This window comes from Hydra vulgaris, chromosome 13 (genome assembly GCF_038396675.1).
Source record: "Hydra vulgaris chromosome 13, alternate assembly HydraT2T_AEP".
In the NCBI taxonomy this organism is placed as follows: domain Eukaryota; kingdom Metazoa; phylum Cnidaria; class Hydrozoa; order Anthoathecata; family Hydridae; genus Hydra; species Hydra vulgaris.
In genome coordinates this window covers 47,988,254-48,007,096 of record NC_088932.1, presented here as the reverse complement: position 1 = coordinate 48,007,096, position 18,843 = coordinate 47,988,254, and the positions used below count along the sequence as shown (strand labels likewise).

The 18,843-nt window shown below is 28.8% G+C and overlaps 1 long non-coding RNA gene across 1 annotated transcript; it reads right to left on the bottom strand.

Annotated features, from left to right (window-relative positions):
- Window positions 1–1,148: 1,148 nt before the first annotated feature.
- LOC136090225 (uncharacterized) lies at window positions 1,149–2,019 on the bottom strand. Its single transcript, XR_010643268.1, has 3 exons — window positions 1,778–2,019; window positions 1,640–1,708; window positions 1,149–1,331 (listed from the first exon to the last, which is right to left on the bottom strand). It is a non-coding gene; the product is annotated as an uncharacterized LOC136090225 (long non-coding RNA).
- Between the last annotated feature and the right edge of the window lie 16,824 nt (window positions 2,020–18,843).

Below are 18,843 nucleotides of genomic sequence, written 5' to 3'. Positions count from 1 at the left end.
AAACCCACGCGTATCCCATATGGGATTTGCCATATGGAATCCATGTGGGATTTACCATATGAAACCCACATGGGACAAAATAATAATCCCCACATGGGTTACATATGGAAAAAATCCACGCGTATCCCATGTGCGCTTTTTCACTGGGAACCCATACACGCTCTACATAAAACATAAGTTTTTTATACATCGACGTTAATCTTTAAACTTCAGCTCTGTTTGGACTTAAAAGAAAACCTACAGAGTTGCCATGATTTGTCTTGCCGTACTGTAGTGCTTCCAATACGTCTTTTGATTGTTTCTCAATACTTCTTTTGTAATCCATACAGAAAGTTGTTCAATTACGACGTATAACCTTAAAGTTCTATTGAACAACGTTCTTATGGATTACAATAAAGCTTTGAAAAGCAATAAATAAGACTTATTTTGGACAGAACCTAACATTGTTACGGCAATACAAATCATGGCAACATATCTGGCAGGTTTTTTTTAAATCCAGAATAGAGCTGAGAGTTTACAAGATTAGACGTCGAATTATTTAAAAAACTTAGTGTTTTATTAAGAACGCTACCTTCCCAGTGAAAAAGCGCACATGGGATACGCGTGGATTTTTTCCATATGTAACCCATGTGGGGATTATTATTTTGTCCCATGTGGGTTTCATATGGTAAATCCCACATGGATTCCATATGGCAAATCCCATATGGGATACGCGTGGGTTTTTACCATATGTAACCCATATGGGGATTATTATTTTGTCCCATGTGGGTTTCATATGGTAAATCCCACATGGGTTTTATGTGGTAAATCCTACATGGGATATAGGTGGAAAATACTACATGTTATAGATCTTAAATGCCACATATTTTAATCCAAATGGTATAAAAGTAGTCAATACTAGACAAATGAAAGTCTTCTATGATAATTTTTAAAATTCTTTTAATTTAAAAATTACTTAAATAGTAATTTAAAATTAATCATCGAAGCTTTCAGAGAGGCTTAACTTAATCTGGTATTTGCTACTTTATCCTATTTGGTATTCAAAATGTGTAGCATTTTTGATCTTTTACATGTGATGTTTTCCACCTATAACCTATGTGGGATTTACCATAAACTATTAAGACGAAATTTTATAAAATTAAAAAACGTGTTGCAAAATGAATTTATTTTAAAATAAATGCTATTAATCAATACATCCAAAATGAATATTAAAAATATTATTTTTTCTTTTGCGATTTACACGCCGTTTTTTGGCGATTGCATTAATTAAATCGCTTCGGCTTGCATAATACCAAGGTTTTTAGTATCTTCTAACTTTCTTCAAACATTTTCTAAAAAAAAAAATAAATACAAATATATATAAATATATATATATATATATATATATATATATATATAGAGAGAGAGAGAGAGAGAGAGAGAGAGACAGAGAGACAGAGAGGCAAAGAGAGAGAGAGAGAGAGAGAGAGAGAGAGAGAGAGAGAGAGAGAGAGAGAGAGAGAGAGAGAGAGAGAGAGAGAGAGAGAGAGCAATTTTAATAAGGAACCTTATTAGTCGAGCAATTTTAATTATTAGCCAGGTTGAAGTCATTAATGACTACAATATTTCACAAATAATTATTTCCTAATTTATTACTTACAATGACTAACGTATTATGGGTAATTGAACACATATTATGCGTAATGAGCTTGAACCCATGAGGAGAATCCTGAAAAAAAGTGATCAATTAGGATAAGTAGTTAAACAAAAAAACAAAAACAAAAATGTAAAAACCTACTTTTTCAATGATGTAGACGTTGGGTGCGTTACTTTTTCAATGATGTAGACGTTGGGTCTTTACTTTTTCGTCACACACACGGCCTTCTATAATAACAGGCCTTGACATCGCGCAAAATGCCGTAAAAACTGAAGGCCGATTAAATTTTCACTTTTACTTATATTGATATATTTTTATATTAGGTAGGGTGTAATGGCAGTCTATGTTTTCTAATAATAATCTCTAGTAAAGACGGAAATATAAAAAGAAAAGTTGTTAAAAGACAATCATATTTTTCGTATTTCAAATTTCATTAAGAATATTTATGTAATATTAAATAGTATCAATAACAAGCAGAACCATAACAAAGTATATATCTATATATTAAAAAGATAACTGTATTTTTAATTTTTTTTGCTAAAAATGGTAACAATAAAAATCACCAACAATAAAAAACACCAACAAAAGTTGATTCAAGCAAAAAAAAAGTTTTATCAATATATCTCAACAGGGTAAAAATATACAAATCCAAACATATTGAAAGACATATAGGCAAATGAGAAAATAAAAAACATAACTAGTAAATAGCATAATTAATTACAAAACTAATTTTCACATAATTTATGATAGCTTTAGTATTTTGGGAGTGGTAATTAGTGAGTAATTCTTTAGCAGAATATTAGAATATACTCTGCATTGTTTTTTTGTGATTTTAAATTAATATTTAGCAGTAATGAACTAAAACTGAGTAACACAAAATGTTCTGTATAAAGGGTCAGTAGCACCTTGAAAAAAAAAAGCAAAATATTGACCATTAGAAAAGAGCATCAGAAGGAATTTCAAGTCCGCCTCTGTTTAGGCAATACAGATAACTTCCATATTTATAATAATAATTGGTAGAATCATTATAAATTTTTATTTCGCTTTTTTGCACATAGCCAGCTATGTAAACTATAGCCACTAATGTAGATTTATTAACTGAGCTTTCAAGATCATGTATATTATCCAGAAGTTCTTTTTCATCAGTAGAAATATCTCTAAAACATATGTCACAAGTATGACCATCGATACCATCAACAGGAATGTCAAGTTGTAATATCAATTTAGTAAGTTGAATATTCATTTTTTCAAATACAGATTTAACGTTTATAAAGTAAGTACCTCTAGATCCCTGTCAAAGCTTAAAAAAAGCTTTTTCAAGTGGATCTGTTGAAAACCAACCTAATAAGACAAACTTTGCTCCATTACTCATCAAAGTTTCTACAAGATCAACAAAGCCATAACATGAATGCGCTATTGCATTGCTAGTATCTAGCGTAAGCTGTTGTACACGCTTACCTGTAGGTTTCATAAAATTTGACAGTTCAGCAATATCTCGCAGCAGTTGTAACTGTTGATCACCAACTGAGTGGATTTCTTTGCATAATTCATTTCTAAACCGAATGCCAGCACCAGGTGCTTTGACATTAACAACATTCGAAAAAAAATTATTTTTTCAATAAATACAGCAGTACCTTCAAATGCTTTATTTTTAATCTCTGGATGCGTTTTTAATACAGCTACTGTTTTTTTTGCAAAAAATAGACAAACAAAACTTTACAGATTGTCTCTCTATTGGTTTTGGATAAACTGATTTAGCTGTAAGTTTAGAGAGTTTAAAAAGACTATTACACTCAGTTTTATATATAGTTTCTAAATCACTCCACTTAGCCAAAGCCAGTTCTTTATTGTTCAAAAACTGAAGTCTTTTTTGTCAACCAATTGTTTCGTATAGATTCTAGTAGATGCACATAATCATACAATAAATATATACCTGATGTTGTTAACCATGGTTTACTATCAACTGTTTTAAACATTCCAAAAAATCTTTGATTTACACGGTTACCATCAGTAATTATTACCAGTGTCTTACTATTTTCGATATTATTTATAGTATAGACAATTTGTTGACACTGAGCAAACTGAAATTCAGAGGAAAGATTTGCAACAGGTTGAGCTCTTCATATAAATTCTGGACCTCCAAAAAGACATTTAATCATACATGATAAAATTGTTTTAGCTAACTTTTCAGGGTAGTTTACTGCTTGACCAAACAAAGCACCTCTTTGGTAAAGCAATGAAGCTTTGACATAGACCTCATCAATTAGTAGTATGGAAATTCTTTTTAATGGATTTAAATTCATAAAAATACTATTTATGAAACTTAGGTCCTCCATTGAGCTTATTTTTGAAGTCAATCGTGTTAAAGTCCTTATACTTGGCAACTTGTAGTCAATACACAAACAATCATATAAACTTCGTTGTAGTTGTAATTGATATTGTAGTTGAAGTTGAGATAGTCCGACTTGCACAGAGATACACAGCATTTCAAAGGCATTTTTTAAGGTATTTAAAAAAACTAATCGTTAGTTTGACAATATTATTACCTTACAATGTTAACGCCTTAAAACTTACAACGTTATCGTCTTGAAGTTGCGCTATCTAATTTATAAACCAATTAAATTTTAAAGATTTATTAAAAAAGCGCGAACACAAACGTTCGTCTAATGTTAAAAGATGAAAATGTAAACGCAGTATTAGGAATTGGCCTTCAGTTTAACAAATTTGTTGCGCGATGTCAAGGCCTGTTATTATAGAAGACCGCGGTCACACATAATATAATATTCTAAAACTAATAAACAAACATCTAAATTTCTATAAGTAAATTTATTCTTTGATCATTGCCTTTATATCCTATCTTATTTTCATATCATAATCTATTATGGTATTATTTATATAACATATCACAACAATATTATTAAATTTGTGATGTTCAAATATCATATGAACATTCTCTAACATGTTCATATGATATTTGAATATAGTTCTTGAGTATATTATCTGCAAACAATTGACTGATGCAAGTTCAAATGTTGTCAAAAACCAAGCATGCATGCATGGGACACTGCAGTGTCCCACAAAGAAATGCTGGTTTGAAAGTCAAATTTTCTTTATTAAAAAAAAATATTAAAATAGGGGGGAGATAGGAAGGTTTCCGTAATTTTTTTTAGGCTCCAAAACTTTTAACTTTATATATAATAAGGTTCATAAAACTAAGGGACTTACGAAGTAAATTGAGGAACAAAAACACTATATATATATATATATATATATATATATATATATATATATATATATATATATATATATATATATATATACATATATATATATATATATATATATATATATATATATATATATATATATATATATATATAGTATTTAGGCTATGCCAGTAGATAGAGGGGCAGTGTGAGTTTAACAATAATTAACAATGGGGAGGGAATGTTGAGACCAAAATAATGTCAATTAAAAAATTGAATTAAAAAAAAAAAAGTAAATTATTTTATTTAAAAAAAAGTAAAACAATTTATGCTAGCTTTGAGCAGGTTTTAGAGGTGTTTACACCAACAATGTGGTCTAAAAACTTCTAGCTTTTGTTGCTTAAAACTGTAGAGGATCATAGGAAAAACAATTTAAATTCAGAAATTAGCTTGCTTATCTGAAAGAACAATTTGTGTTTTTATTTTTATTTTAGTACTGTTGAGAATAAACGTATAATTGAACCGGAAAAAAATTGATGGTATATGCATTTTTTATATTATATTAACAATTCAGATATACCATCATAATATGATAACAAAAACTGACATCATTTTCAATGGGAGATGGCAAAAAATTGACTGAGTTTGATAAAGGGTGAAGGTGTTCAATAAACCTGGTCATCATCTGACATCATTATGCATAGATGATCCTATGATTTAGGTAAAATAAGTAATCAATTTGCCATATTTCTCTTTAGAAAGTGTAAGAAAAAAGCATTGTTATGATGAGAACCTACCTATTGAGCAAGCTTTGACCACCTATTTTATAAATTTGAGAGACAGAAGTGGAAGTGCGAATCGCAAAAGAACTAATAACAATGCTCTAAATTGATTTTAACTTTGTAGACTAACATTAATATAGTATTTAGAAATAATAAATGAAGTTTACATGATTTTTATAATTTGTATTTATTTCCATTAATTATCAGTTGTCAGTCTCTATTTTATAAAATGAATTAAAAAACTATTTATTTATAGTATAATTTTAATACATAAATACTAGTTTCCTAATGCTATTATTATCACAATGTTAATGGTATTCATTTTAAAGTGAAATTTTGTATCAATTTTATTGTTTTAATGTTGTATGTATATGTATATATATATATATATATATATATATATATATATATATATATATATATATATATATATATATATATATATATATATATATATATATATAGATATTATTTTTACTTTATTTAAAATGACATTTGATATACAACAAACCCCTACAAAGCTTTCAATAATTCAGTTATGATACAATCTGAGTTATTGAAATGTAATAAATTTAACATCAATAGAAAAGTAAAGCTGTCATCATTTAAAATGTAAAGGGTGTTGTCAAAATATGTTGAAAATAAAATTAACAAATAAAATCACGTTCATCAATGATAAACATTCTTACTGTAGTAAGAAATAGTACTAATTAACAAATTTGAACAAATAAATATAAAATTAACAAAAACAATTAATAAATAAGAACTTTAACTTGAACTTTAACTAAATCTTAAACTTGAATTAATTGGTACTAATTTGTTCAAGCATAACCTTAAAAAATAAGTTTCTATAACAAATTATATGTATAACTAGTTATACATATAGTTAACTATCAGGAGTTATATGTATAACTATATCAGGAGTTATATGTATAACTATATTAGGAGTTATATGTATAACTATATCAGGAGTTATATGTATAACTATATGCATTTTAAAGTATACTATTTTATTTAAACATTACTTTAGATTATATTACTTTAAAAACTGGACCCAGAGGCTTTATTCCCAATAACACTGTGGTACTCCAGATTAAAAATTGAAAAGTTTCTGTTAATATCCTGTTTTTGTTCCTCAATGTAGTTTGTAAGTCCCTTAAGTCATAAGGACCTTATTATATCTAAAGTTAAAAGTTTTGGAGCATAAAAAAAGTTACAGAAACTTATCTCCCCCACCACCACCACCCTATTTTTTTCTTTTTTAACAAAGAAAATTGGGAATTCTTTGACTTTCAAACCTGAATTTTTTTTGTGGGACACTGTAGTGTCTCATGCATGCATGCTTGGTTTTTGACAACATTTGAACTTTCATCAGTTAATTGTTAGCAGATAATATACTCAAGATCTATATTCAAATAACTATTATATTATCCTAATGATACGTCTATTTGCACAAAACTTAATCTTATTTCTATAAAGAAAGATAAACATTATTCGTGGTACTTATATACTTGCTTGCCATTCTCTATATTAATATAAAATATTTTCACACAATATAAATGTAACGCAATGCAATGTCGATTTAAAATTTTCTTTTTTTTAGTTTTTTTTAAAAAGTTTTTTTTTTTAGTTTCCAGCTTTCAAATAAATTCCCATGCAAATCCCACATGAAACCCACGTGGGATTTCCCATGTGTGTAAATACCATATGGTTCCCACATGTAACCCATGTGGGATTACCCACATGGGTTTAAGGTGACAAATTTCCATACGGATACCACATGGGAAAATCCGTCCCACGTAAATCCCATCAATCCCACACGGAACCCACGCGGAACCCATGTGGGACGCGGTTTTATTTTTCACTGGGTTAAAGCATTGCATACTTTTTCGTCGATCATCGTAAGTAACAGATTGTGTTTCACAATAATTTTAAATTCACCAACAGTACGCAGTGTTGAAAGAAGTTCAGATATTTCTTTCAAAACTTTGTTAGTTTCTATTGCAATAAGTTACCGTGTTTCTTTTGAAAATATGAATTTAATTGGTCGGCAATAAAGTGTTGACGATGGATTTTGCCAAATAATAGTATTACAGTCACCATTTAATCTCAATGGGACAAACGCAAATTCAAACAGAAGTTAGTCATCAGCATAGGAGTTCTCAAATCTTTGCTTATTGGTATTGTGCCCAGAACTTTCTTCACTTCCCCATTTGATTATTAATGTAAACGACGAGTTAGAGGATGCATTTTTGGAAAATTGACTTTCAGTTGACGTTCAGTTGTTTAATTGATTTTGGCTTAAAGTTTAATTTCAGCTCGCGTTTCTTTGACAGAAATAAATCTTTTTGGAAAGTAACACAACATTTTAGATCTACCTCATTTATTGTGTGAGGGAAATACCTCATGTCTTTTCTTCAGTGACCACTTTCTTGTTTTATCTATAAATAACACATATATAAGAGTGACTGGTACATTTTGAATCTATATAATAAGCTAGTGCCTCATCACAACTCAACTGACAGTAACCAAAAATAACATCAGTTGATTTTCTTTACTTTAGTGTTTCTGTTCTATTTCAAATAAAAGCAGCTTCGTTTCTTTGACCAGACAAACGGTTTGCTATTTCAGCAGCTGAAGTTAATTAAATGGCACTCCGCGATTGCAATAAGTCTTCAACTCTATGTCTTTTGGTTTTCTTAGATAATTCAAAGTTTTTATTTGGCCGACCTTAAGGTCGACATCTTTCAGATGTCGTGGAAACATAGGACCAATGCAAATTATCTTTAAATTCTAAATTATTGCCTTCTAACCAAATTTTATTTTTTAATTAAAGTGTTAACCATAGTTCTATTGGCTGCATTCCACTTTTCCGCAAATTAGGCAGATACGCTTGTAATTTTTAACTGTTTTTTTTTTCGAATTACTCGTACCATCTTCTGCATTAGAGACTTTTAGGATAAACTCACACAAAAAATAATTTTATTCTTACTTTGCATGTTTTCGCCATCCTTCAAATAACTCTAATTTTGTAATAGAATAAACTCGGTCTGAAAATAATTAAACAAAAATGAAACGGGCAGATGCGGGCAGCCAAAGTTTTATATTCAGACACCTTATTATTGTAGTTATACTATATATAAAAATTTGCCAAGATATATTTGGATAAAATTAGTTAGATGCTTTGAAAATGAAAAAACGAAAAAGAAATTGTAACTTGTACAAAGTTTTTTTTTTAATTTACAGATTATTACTTATTGCAATTATTTGAATTAAATTTTCAATAAAATAAAAAAGTGCAAAAGTCCTCTAAAGCAGCAGAGTTAATTATGATTCGCAATAAATTAGTTATACGTTACTGTTACACAGCAAAATTGCAACTAACTTTTTTTGAAAAATATGTTTTTTTTTAAGTGACACTTGAGTGCTAATGAATTAGTGCACGCGTTTTTAAGTGTTGACACTTAAAAACGCGTGCACTAATTTATACTTTAAGTTTTTCTCTAGGAAGTGTTCAGTAATATTATGGGATGATCTACTAATTGATTTCTTGAATTGACTTTTGTCCAGCTAGATTGTATGTGTTGATGATTGACTGTAAGTTGGGAGGCATAGAAAACCTCTCTAAAACTTCTTGAAAATACTATTTACCATAAATTTAAGATTATCTGACGGAGAAACAATAAAAACAACAGTATGGTTATACCGTTTTCCCGGGTTTTTCCAAAAGATATGTCTTAAAGATGAAAAAAATTAAAAAAAATAAAGTTAAAAACATAAGATTGTGAACAAAATATATGAAAAGTGATCATTGAACCTAAATTCTTATGCTGTAAAACTACCAAAATTGTTTTTTTGATCTTGATGAAAAGCAACAAACTTATTTCCTACACCGGCGGAAAAGCGGAGAAGTTCTTCTGGGCCGGTCAAGTTATGTTAGTAGAGAGACAACTATTAGAATAGAGTATCTTAAAAACAGCTCAAGTTTAATGTATAAAATGTTATCCTAAACTGATATTATATGTTGTTCCTTAATAATAAATTGTTAACTTTTTTTTCACCTACCTACATTGATTTATTTTCTTCATATTAAACTAATAATTAAATTAATTTACTATTTGCCTATGCAAGGAATTACCATTTATTTTAAATTTCAAGTTAATAATAAAAAAAAGCTAAAAATGTTACTAACATTACTATTTAGGTGGGGCTACAAAATTTAAATTAAAAATGTGTTTCTTTAGTAGGAGGGGGAAGCGCAACAGCATCGCTATATTAACATCTATAATAAAGATATTATTATTATACTTTTGGGCCGGTATCTCTACCTTGGCTGATATACTTCCCGTCCACCCCTAATATTTCGTCAAGAATAATTGTGTTATCAAAAAAAATAGATAAGGAATTGATCCTTTTTAGAGTCATTCTTGATTGAAGCCATGTTTTAATCCTTTCTTAACATTGAAAATGACTTTTCCGGAGTAGCAGATGTAGCGCCGGCGGTCAAGATGATTCTAATGATAGTAAGACAATTTTTGAATAACATTCGTTTTTCTCGCGACAATGAAATGACAATGACAATCGTTTTTCTTGCGACAATGACAATGAGTAAATTAATCGCCTCTTCCAAGTTGATGGTTTCCCTTTCAAAACTTGTTGAAAATATTTAAAGCTCTGAAGCTGATAAATCAGCATTAAAGCCACCTTATACTTCCAATTCTTCTATGCATCTCCAATACTTCCAAATCATCTGTTAAAAACTGCTTGGTTGCGGCTTTTAAAAATAACTGCTTTACTTGTGAAAACAGTTTGAAGGTTTGGTTTTCCCCTGACATAATGTAGTAAAGAGTATTTTTGTTTTCTTCTCTTTCCTGGAAGACGAGGTAGTAAATGGTTTTTATTTTTGCTTGTAGAATTTATATTTTTGTTAATTAAGCTAAAATTGCTTTTTGTTCCTCTTATTTTCCAATGTTTGTACAACTAGATCAGCAAGCTTTTTTCCTCTATCGGCAGACATCTTTTTATTCTGTTTGGTTTTGGAAAAGTAGCCCTTATTTACATAAAAATAATAGCCTAAAATTAGTTAACATAAAAATGGAATAAGATCATTTAATTTTTACAACCCCCAACAGTTTATCATCCAATCCAAACTTTCTGCAAACTATTGCTTTCATAACTCTATCAAGGCTTCGTAGCTATCCAGTATCTTTTTAAAAAACCTAATAGTTCACCTTTTTACGCGGTTTATCAAGTTTTTGGTTATAGGAACACAGAGACTCCTCAAATTCTCTTTCAATACTGCTATAACGTTTCCCAATATCTCTTTCTTTTAAGTGAATGTTTAACTAATACGCATATTTCACCCACGGTTCCCAAAACATCAAAAAAATTGCGCAATCTTTTGTTAGTGATTTGATTGCCAGACTATGAGAGCGCCCTTAACAATCAGTTGCTAAAGTTTTTTGGTTTTTATGCAAGAATTCGTGTTGAGACACTTGACTGCTTCCCCATCATATTGCTCGCGCCAAGGTTTGGACACGTTTGAAGTGTGATCCTCTTTGTAACAATGTTACAAAGAGGAGCACACTTCTGTACTGATGTACTTTTCAATAAATGTTTTTCAATTAATGATTACTTTTTATTATAATGAAGCCATAAAAACATTTTAAACCAATGCGCTTGGCATGAACGCAGCTTATCTCCACTTTTCGATTTTGGGAAAATATGATCCACTGGATTATCCGTTTGCGCTTTTGATGTTTGAAAAAATAAACTTTGACCTTCAAATATTTGTCTTAATTTTTGCGCACGATGATTATCATTTATTGAAAAACATTGAAAAGTACATCAGTTCAGAAGTGTGTTTTATGTATATTGTAAGCAAAGTTCACTTTTGTGCTAATGAAAAAAACATAGACAAAAATATGCAACTTCTATTACTTTTCTATGACTGAGAAATTATTTTTTTAAATTTTTAAAATTTTAAGACATCTTCCAAAAAAATCGAGGATCCTACTGTAGAAGGTAAAAAAAAAAATTTTGAAAATTTTTTTACCTACCGGAGAATTTTAATTTTTTATATATGCATATTTGAACTATAACATTGATGCTAGAAGTTTCTTTGTGCATTTTTGTTTTAAGTCACGTAGCCTCATCCAGCACACCTATCAAAAAACGGTCCCAACCTCAATTTTGAGGATCAAAAAAACGACCAATGGGGCATTAATCTGCTAGGTATCAGGTATCACCAGATGTAAAAATAAAAATCTAATCTTTATAGCCAAGGAAAAACACATTTAAAGTTTTATAGCACTTTGCGCTACTGATCGTACTTGGAGCCCCGTTGTAAACCTATTTTGTTTCTTTTTCACTTTTGGGTTATGGAGTTTTTAAAAAATATCAAAAACTCTTTACATATATGTGTTGGCTATAACCTGACAAAAAATCAGCTCTTTAACACTAGTGGTTGCGTACAGGAACCTAAAGTATAGGGTATGGTATTAAAAACCTCTTTAAAAAGAGACAACGGATGCTTTACGTTTTTATTCTAACCTTATTATCGAATTCAAAGTTACATCAAGTAGCTCATTTAGTATCAATATTATGTTAAAGTACTAATGGATATGAGATTCTATGGTTGTTAGACTTCACATTTGTGTGTACATTGTCTACAAAAAGAGTGCTTTTTTTGTCCAAGTTTCTATAAAATATGGGGCAGAAAACACATAGTTAGAGATATTTTTTCTCATTGGGTGATTAGGGGTAATCTTAAACAGGGTGATCAGGATTTCTTTTGTACCTAGCCCATTGAGCACTGAAGATTGAATGCAAGGCTTCTGATGATTGCTTTCTAAAAATGCCCAATGCTGTACCCTTTAGAGCAATAAATTCAGGAAATGGTAGAACACTGCCAGGGTTTTTGGAGTGACTGAAGCTGGGAGTTGAAGATATGAGTTCCTAAAAAAGTCTTTGATATGTTGAACATATGCAGTATTTAATGTCCTTCCAAAACAGAAGCTAACAACAGTCTTAAAATGTCGGTATTTTTTTACAAGCATATGGTCTGCCTTTTCTCTTTTAACAATTCTTTGCAAAAAATCCATATTCTTCAAATGACATTACCAACAAACTCTCCACCATGATAAGGTTGTAATTTCAATTTGATAATTAATGGCCAACTTTGCCTTTAGGCCATATCTTTAGCATTGATTTGTAAAGATGATTTACGATTCCAAGGAAAAGATTAAGCTCCATTGGGGGAATAAACTCAATAACTTGTTTGACATCTTCTTGGTCAAACAATCGATTAGGAATAAAATTATGAAAATTCTTTGCGCACATTTTTCCATTTTCTTTCTCAATGAATGCTTTGAATTGCATCCTAATGGATCTGAAGTTTCTTGGAGTTCCCTGTTCTTTGAGGTCACTATATTTAACATCATACCAACAGTAAAGGTGTTTGCTTGAGTGAGACTGAATGCCACAGATGATATTGACTCGCTTCATGTCACATGCAATAAAGAAAGGCACATCAATTTTCCCAAATAAACCTAAAATTTTTTTGACATTTTATTTTCATAAGTTTCTGAAACATTTTCAGCAACAGCAACAAGTAGCTGATGCTTGGCACTTGTTTATTTCCCATGTTCTACAATCAGTAAAATTTTGTCATTTGAGGCTGAAATTTTTTTGACATTATACATTCACCATTAGAGATAACACTCAAGCTGAATTTGAGGAAAGATCCTCAACCATGAGTACCTAGTTTAATTAGAGGCGGTGAAGTATTGGTTTGAACTTGAACCATGTCCAAAGTAGTTAGAGAAGTTCTTGATATGCACTGAGCTCTGGAGGGATCTGGAGTAACAGTTAACTCTTTACCACTTTCTCTGCTTAACCTAATTGTGCCCTGTAAAGAGGATTCATTTTGAGTTATTACAGAGAACGCAATTTTTCAGCAGTTCTGGAATCAGTTGTTATCATTTTCTTTAAGTTTTCAAACTTGGTGGCTTGTGAACAATTATGTGTTATTCCTCTTTTGACAACCCTGAGACAGTTTGAGCGTAGTTTATCAAAGCTACTTGATGGTTCTTTCAAATCTTGATTGGTTGAAAAAGTGACCTTTGTTGAATGTTCTTTTAGTTGGTCAACCTGGCAAGTTAAACAATTACAAGAATCAAATCCTCTGGTCCATGGTCTAATAATCACTTTTTTAAAGTCATGTAGCTTGGGAAGAGGCAAGTTTCTATCTCCTTTGCCTTGCTTTTGTACCATTGCTCCGCAGGATTTGCATATGCGCAATGGAACTCTATCATCTTTAAAATCAATGGAATTTACAGAAAAAATACCTAGTATTTTTTCCTTGGTGAAATCAGAAATGTGCCTGTCACATTTTGAAAATTAAAAGAAGCATACAGATTGCTGACAATCCTGATGAGTTTTTCTTTTTATGGCATTTCAGTGGTTAAAGAACTGATCTTTGAAAAATAACTTCAGTACAAGCTTGTGTTGGTAAAAAAATCTTTTTAGTTTTTTAGGCTGTTGACTGCTTAAATGTAATTACTATGATGTTGTGGCTTTTCTTGGAAAATAAGAAACATTATTTTTAGATTTTTAAATAGTAGAAAAAACTTGGTCAAAGCAATAAAAGATTTTAGGAGATACTTCAATACAAGAAAAAATGCACAACAAGGTTATACATACTTGATATATATACAAAAAAAATTTGATTCTAACATTAATTTTGAAATTATTTCATAAATTACCAACTTATTTTGAATTTACAATTCTAAAGTAATTTTTACAATATGAAAAAAAGTTTTTATTATGTATAATATTTAGTCAATCATTTTAAACAAAAACAAAAAAGCAAAATAATTCTGACAGAAATACTATTCCAAAATTACTCAAACTTAATAATAGTTACGTCTTAAAGAAACAACTAGTGGCTGAAACACTCAATGAATATTTTGTAAATGTTGGTCCTTCATTAGCATCAAAAATTGAATCCTCATAAACCAGTCTTGATGCATACTTGGTTTCAACAACACTAATATTATGTCTAATGAAAAAGTTACTGAAGAAGAATTATTAGTCGCAGTTTCTTTAATCAAGCCCAAAAAAAGTATAGGATTTGACGATATAAGTAGTAGCATCATTATGAATTAAATAAAACTCATTACAATCCCGCTCTTGCATATATTTAATTTATCTATAAAAGAGGGAGTTTTTACAGAAAAGTTAAAAATTGCTAGAGTTGTCCCAGTTTTAAAATCAGGTGATCCTATTGACGTTACTAATTATAGGCCAATCTCAATTCTTGCATGTTTTTCAAAAATTCTAGAACGAATTATGTAAAATAGACTCTATTCTTTCTTAAGCAAAAATAACATTTTGTACAATAAACAATTTGGTTTTAAATCTGGTCATTCTACCTATCACGCAGCCCTGCATCTTGTACATGATATATTTAAAGGGTTTAATGAAAAAAAGTATACGAAATTCAAACTTGGCTTGTTCTAAAAGCTACTTAACAAGAAACAACATATTTCATACGAAGGTGGAAAAACGGATAATATGACTATCACATGCGGTGTTCTCTAGGGTTCAATACTAAGACCCCTCTTTTTTTTAGTTTTTATTAATGATTTAAATAATTTTTCTAATATCTTAAACTCAATTTTATTTCCCGATGATTCTAACTTGTTCTATTCCAATGAAGATATTAATATTTTATTTTTAACAGTTAACAAAGAACTTGATAAACTAAGCCAATGTTTTAAATCCAACACTATCCTTTCCATCATGCTTCTTAAAAATAAATATTCCATTGAAACTATCAAATCTTTTTATTGATAATAATTAAATAAAAAGGAAAATTTTGTTAAAATTATTGGGCGTAATTATGGATGAAACTATTAATTGGAAGGAACATATAAATGAAGTTGAGAATAAAATTTCAAAAAATATTGGTATACTGTATAAAGCTAAACAGTTTTTAAACCAATCTTGTTTAAAATACATATACCTTTCATGTATACATTGTTACCTAAACTATGCAAATATTGCTTGGTACAGCACCAACGTTACAAAAATAAATAAACTCCTCTGCAAACAAAAACATGCTAATAGGATTATTACAAATGAAGATCGACTCTCCCATACAAAAATACATTTTAGTAAACTCAATATATGTTTTCAAAATAAATCTTTATCAAATTCTTATATTTATATTTAGACTTGATAAAAAATTTATTTTACTCAATATTTAAAAAAATAAATCATATATACAGCACAAGATTCTCAAAAAATAACTTTAGTCAATCCAAAACCTTTTTTATTCAGCCACTAAATACTCAATTACAAATTGAAGACCTAAATTATGGAATAGACTTTAAAATGATGATATTAAAACACTCTCATCGGTTAACCAATTTAAAACAAAACTTAGGCAAACTTTTCTACTAAACCACAATGAATTAAATTTCTTCTAAGGCGTTAAATAAGAGTACTCATATATTTTGATTTGATTTATATAATTATGAATATATTTATTAATTTTATAGATACACATATGAAAAAAACAAAAAACTATTGTAGATTTAATTTTATCATTTGTTTATTACCGAGAATGTAAAAAAGTTTATACTATATATTCCTAAAACTTTATCTATAAAGTACCCCTAATTGTTTGCCATGTATTTATGTGAGTGTGTGTATTCACTTTTTATCTTTTCGTTTTTGTTATCTATATATATGTATATATATATATATATATATATATATATATATATATATATATATATATATATATATATATATATATATATATATAAATATATTTTTTTTTATGTAAGTAAATTTTTTTTTTTTTTTTGCTTGATTATTATTAATCTTACAAAAGAAATAAAAAAGAAATAAAAAAAAAAAAGAGATAGAAGGATAAAATATAGAAAATAATTTTTTTTTTTCCTTTTAATTTTTTTTATTTACTTATTTTTTTCTTTCTTTCTTTGTTTAAAAAATAACTTTAAAGGAAATTTAATTAATGTTTAAAAGATTTTTGTATAATCTTACACGGTTTTTAAAAGCTATGCTATGTATGGTATATATTACGGGGCTATTTTTGCTCCTGTTATGTAAATTTTTATTTATTTAGTTAGTTATTGTAATTATTGTCAAACGGCGAAATAGAATCTCATATCCATTAGTACTTTAACATGGTATTGTTACTAAATTAGTTACTTGATTTAACTTTGAATCTTTAAAAAGCATAAAAACCACAAAAAGCTGCTATATTTTGGCCCTTTTTTCAAAGGCGAGATTCCTACTTTAAGAGCTATAACTTTGCACAGATAAAATATATTCTATTTTTTTCTGACTTCTATTTTTTTTTGCCTGAAAGATACATACCAAGGCTTTATTCTAATAAAATTTGAAACTTCCATAGTCAATAATAAGGTTAGAATAAAAACGTTAAGGATCCGTTGTCTCTTTTTAAAGAGGTTTTTAGTGCCACACCCTATACTTCAGGTTCCTGTACACAAACCACTAGTGTTAAAAAGCTGATTTTTTGTCAGGTTATAGCCAACACATATATGTAAAGAGTTTTTGATATTTTTTAAAAAATATTAAAAACTCTTAACCCAAAAGTGAAAAAAAATTTTTAATCCATAACCCAGAAGTGAAAAAAATAAAATAAAAATAGATTTACAACGGGGCTCCAAGTGCGATCAGTAGCGCAAAGTGCTATAAAACTTTAAATGCGTTTTTCTCCTTTGGCTATAAAGATTAGATTTTAATTTTTACATCTTGTGATACCTGATACCTTGCAGATTAATGCCCCATTGATCGTTTTTTTGGTCCTCAAAATTGAGATTGGGACCATTTTGGATAAGTGTGCCAGACCATCTAGTAAAGCAGGGAGGCAATTTTTAGGTTTAATGATTTGTGAGCAGGCAAGCATGATCATAATGAACACAAATTATAAAACTTTTTTGTTAACTTTTAAAAAAACAATCTATTTAATCATAAAACTCACTATAAAAGTCATATAATATGATAAAAAAATAACTATATAACCTATAAAACATTATTTGTAAAACTTTGCAAAAATGCAAAATAAAAAAAAATAAAAAATTAGTACTCCTACTTGATCAATTAAAATAAAAATAACTCTAAACGAATCTGGAAAATAATGAAAGAAATTACTGGAAAACTTAAAACAAATACAAACTCTCTGCCACAAGAAATAATAATTGAAAACAAAATAATAATACGATTTCAGTTTAGTTTTTGTTTCAATTTAACATACGAAAAGAAGTTTTTAGAATCGTTTTTTTTTTATTAACTAATTACAATTCGAATTAGATTTTCTTATTCTTTATAAGCCTAAAAGTTTTTTGCATATTTAATGATATTCCACTTTTTTTTATTTAAGCTGTTTGTTGTTGTGTTCGACATCTTAGATACTAATCAAAATTTGTTCCACACATAATGTTTATCCTGATTGAGTTTTTTTTTTGTATATGAGTCAAATCATTTTGGTGCATTTATTCTTTGCTTGTTTAGTGTTTAAATAAGCAGTTTTAATAGTGAGGGTCTCTGTGTACTTTGTGTGAAAAGGCGTGTTAGAAGCTATTTTTTACTTTAAACTTTTTCTTTAGGTTCAAACTAAGAAGAAAAAAATGGGTGGCAAAAGATTTTCACAATTAAGACCCATGACCAATAAACAAAAAAAATCATCGTAAATTTAAAAAATATATATTTTATACAAAAGAGCTTGTCAAGCGGAACAAATAATTTGTAAAAACTGATGCAGACTGAAAACGTTTCCTTCCCAAGATGTAACATCTTAAAGAGTATATAAATTACAGACCCAGAGTTTACAGACCAGCACAAGAAGACAAAATTAAAAAAATAGATTTTTAATTCCAATTTTGTTATATATCCAAATCAATTTCTACTAGAGAAGTTTTATTAATGTAAATTTAGGCAGTTATTGAATTTATGCATTATTGAATATATGCATAAAGGATCGTTTAAATAGACTTTGAAGTTGTTAAAATAGTTTGATTTTTCTTATTGACAATGTCATTTTAAATACTTTTTATTAAAAAGAAAAATTTGTATATCTTTAAAAAATATCGGGACTGATCTCCCCCCCCCCTCCTATTTAGACAAAAAGTGGTTTGAAAGAGTTCGTCCAGTAATACAAAAA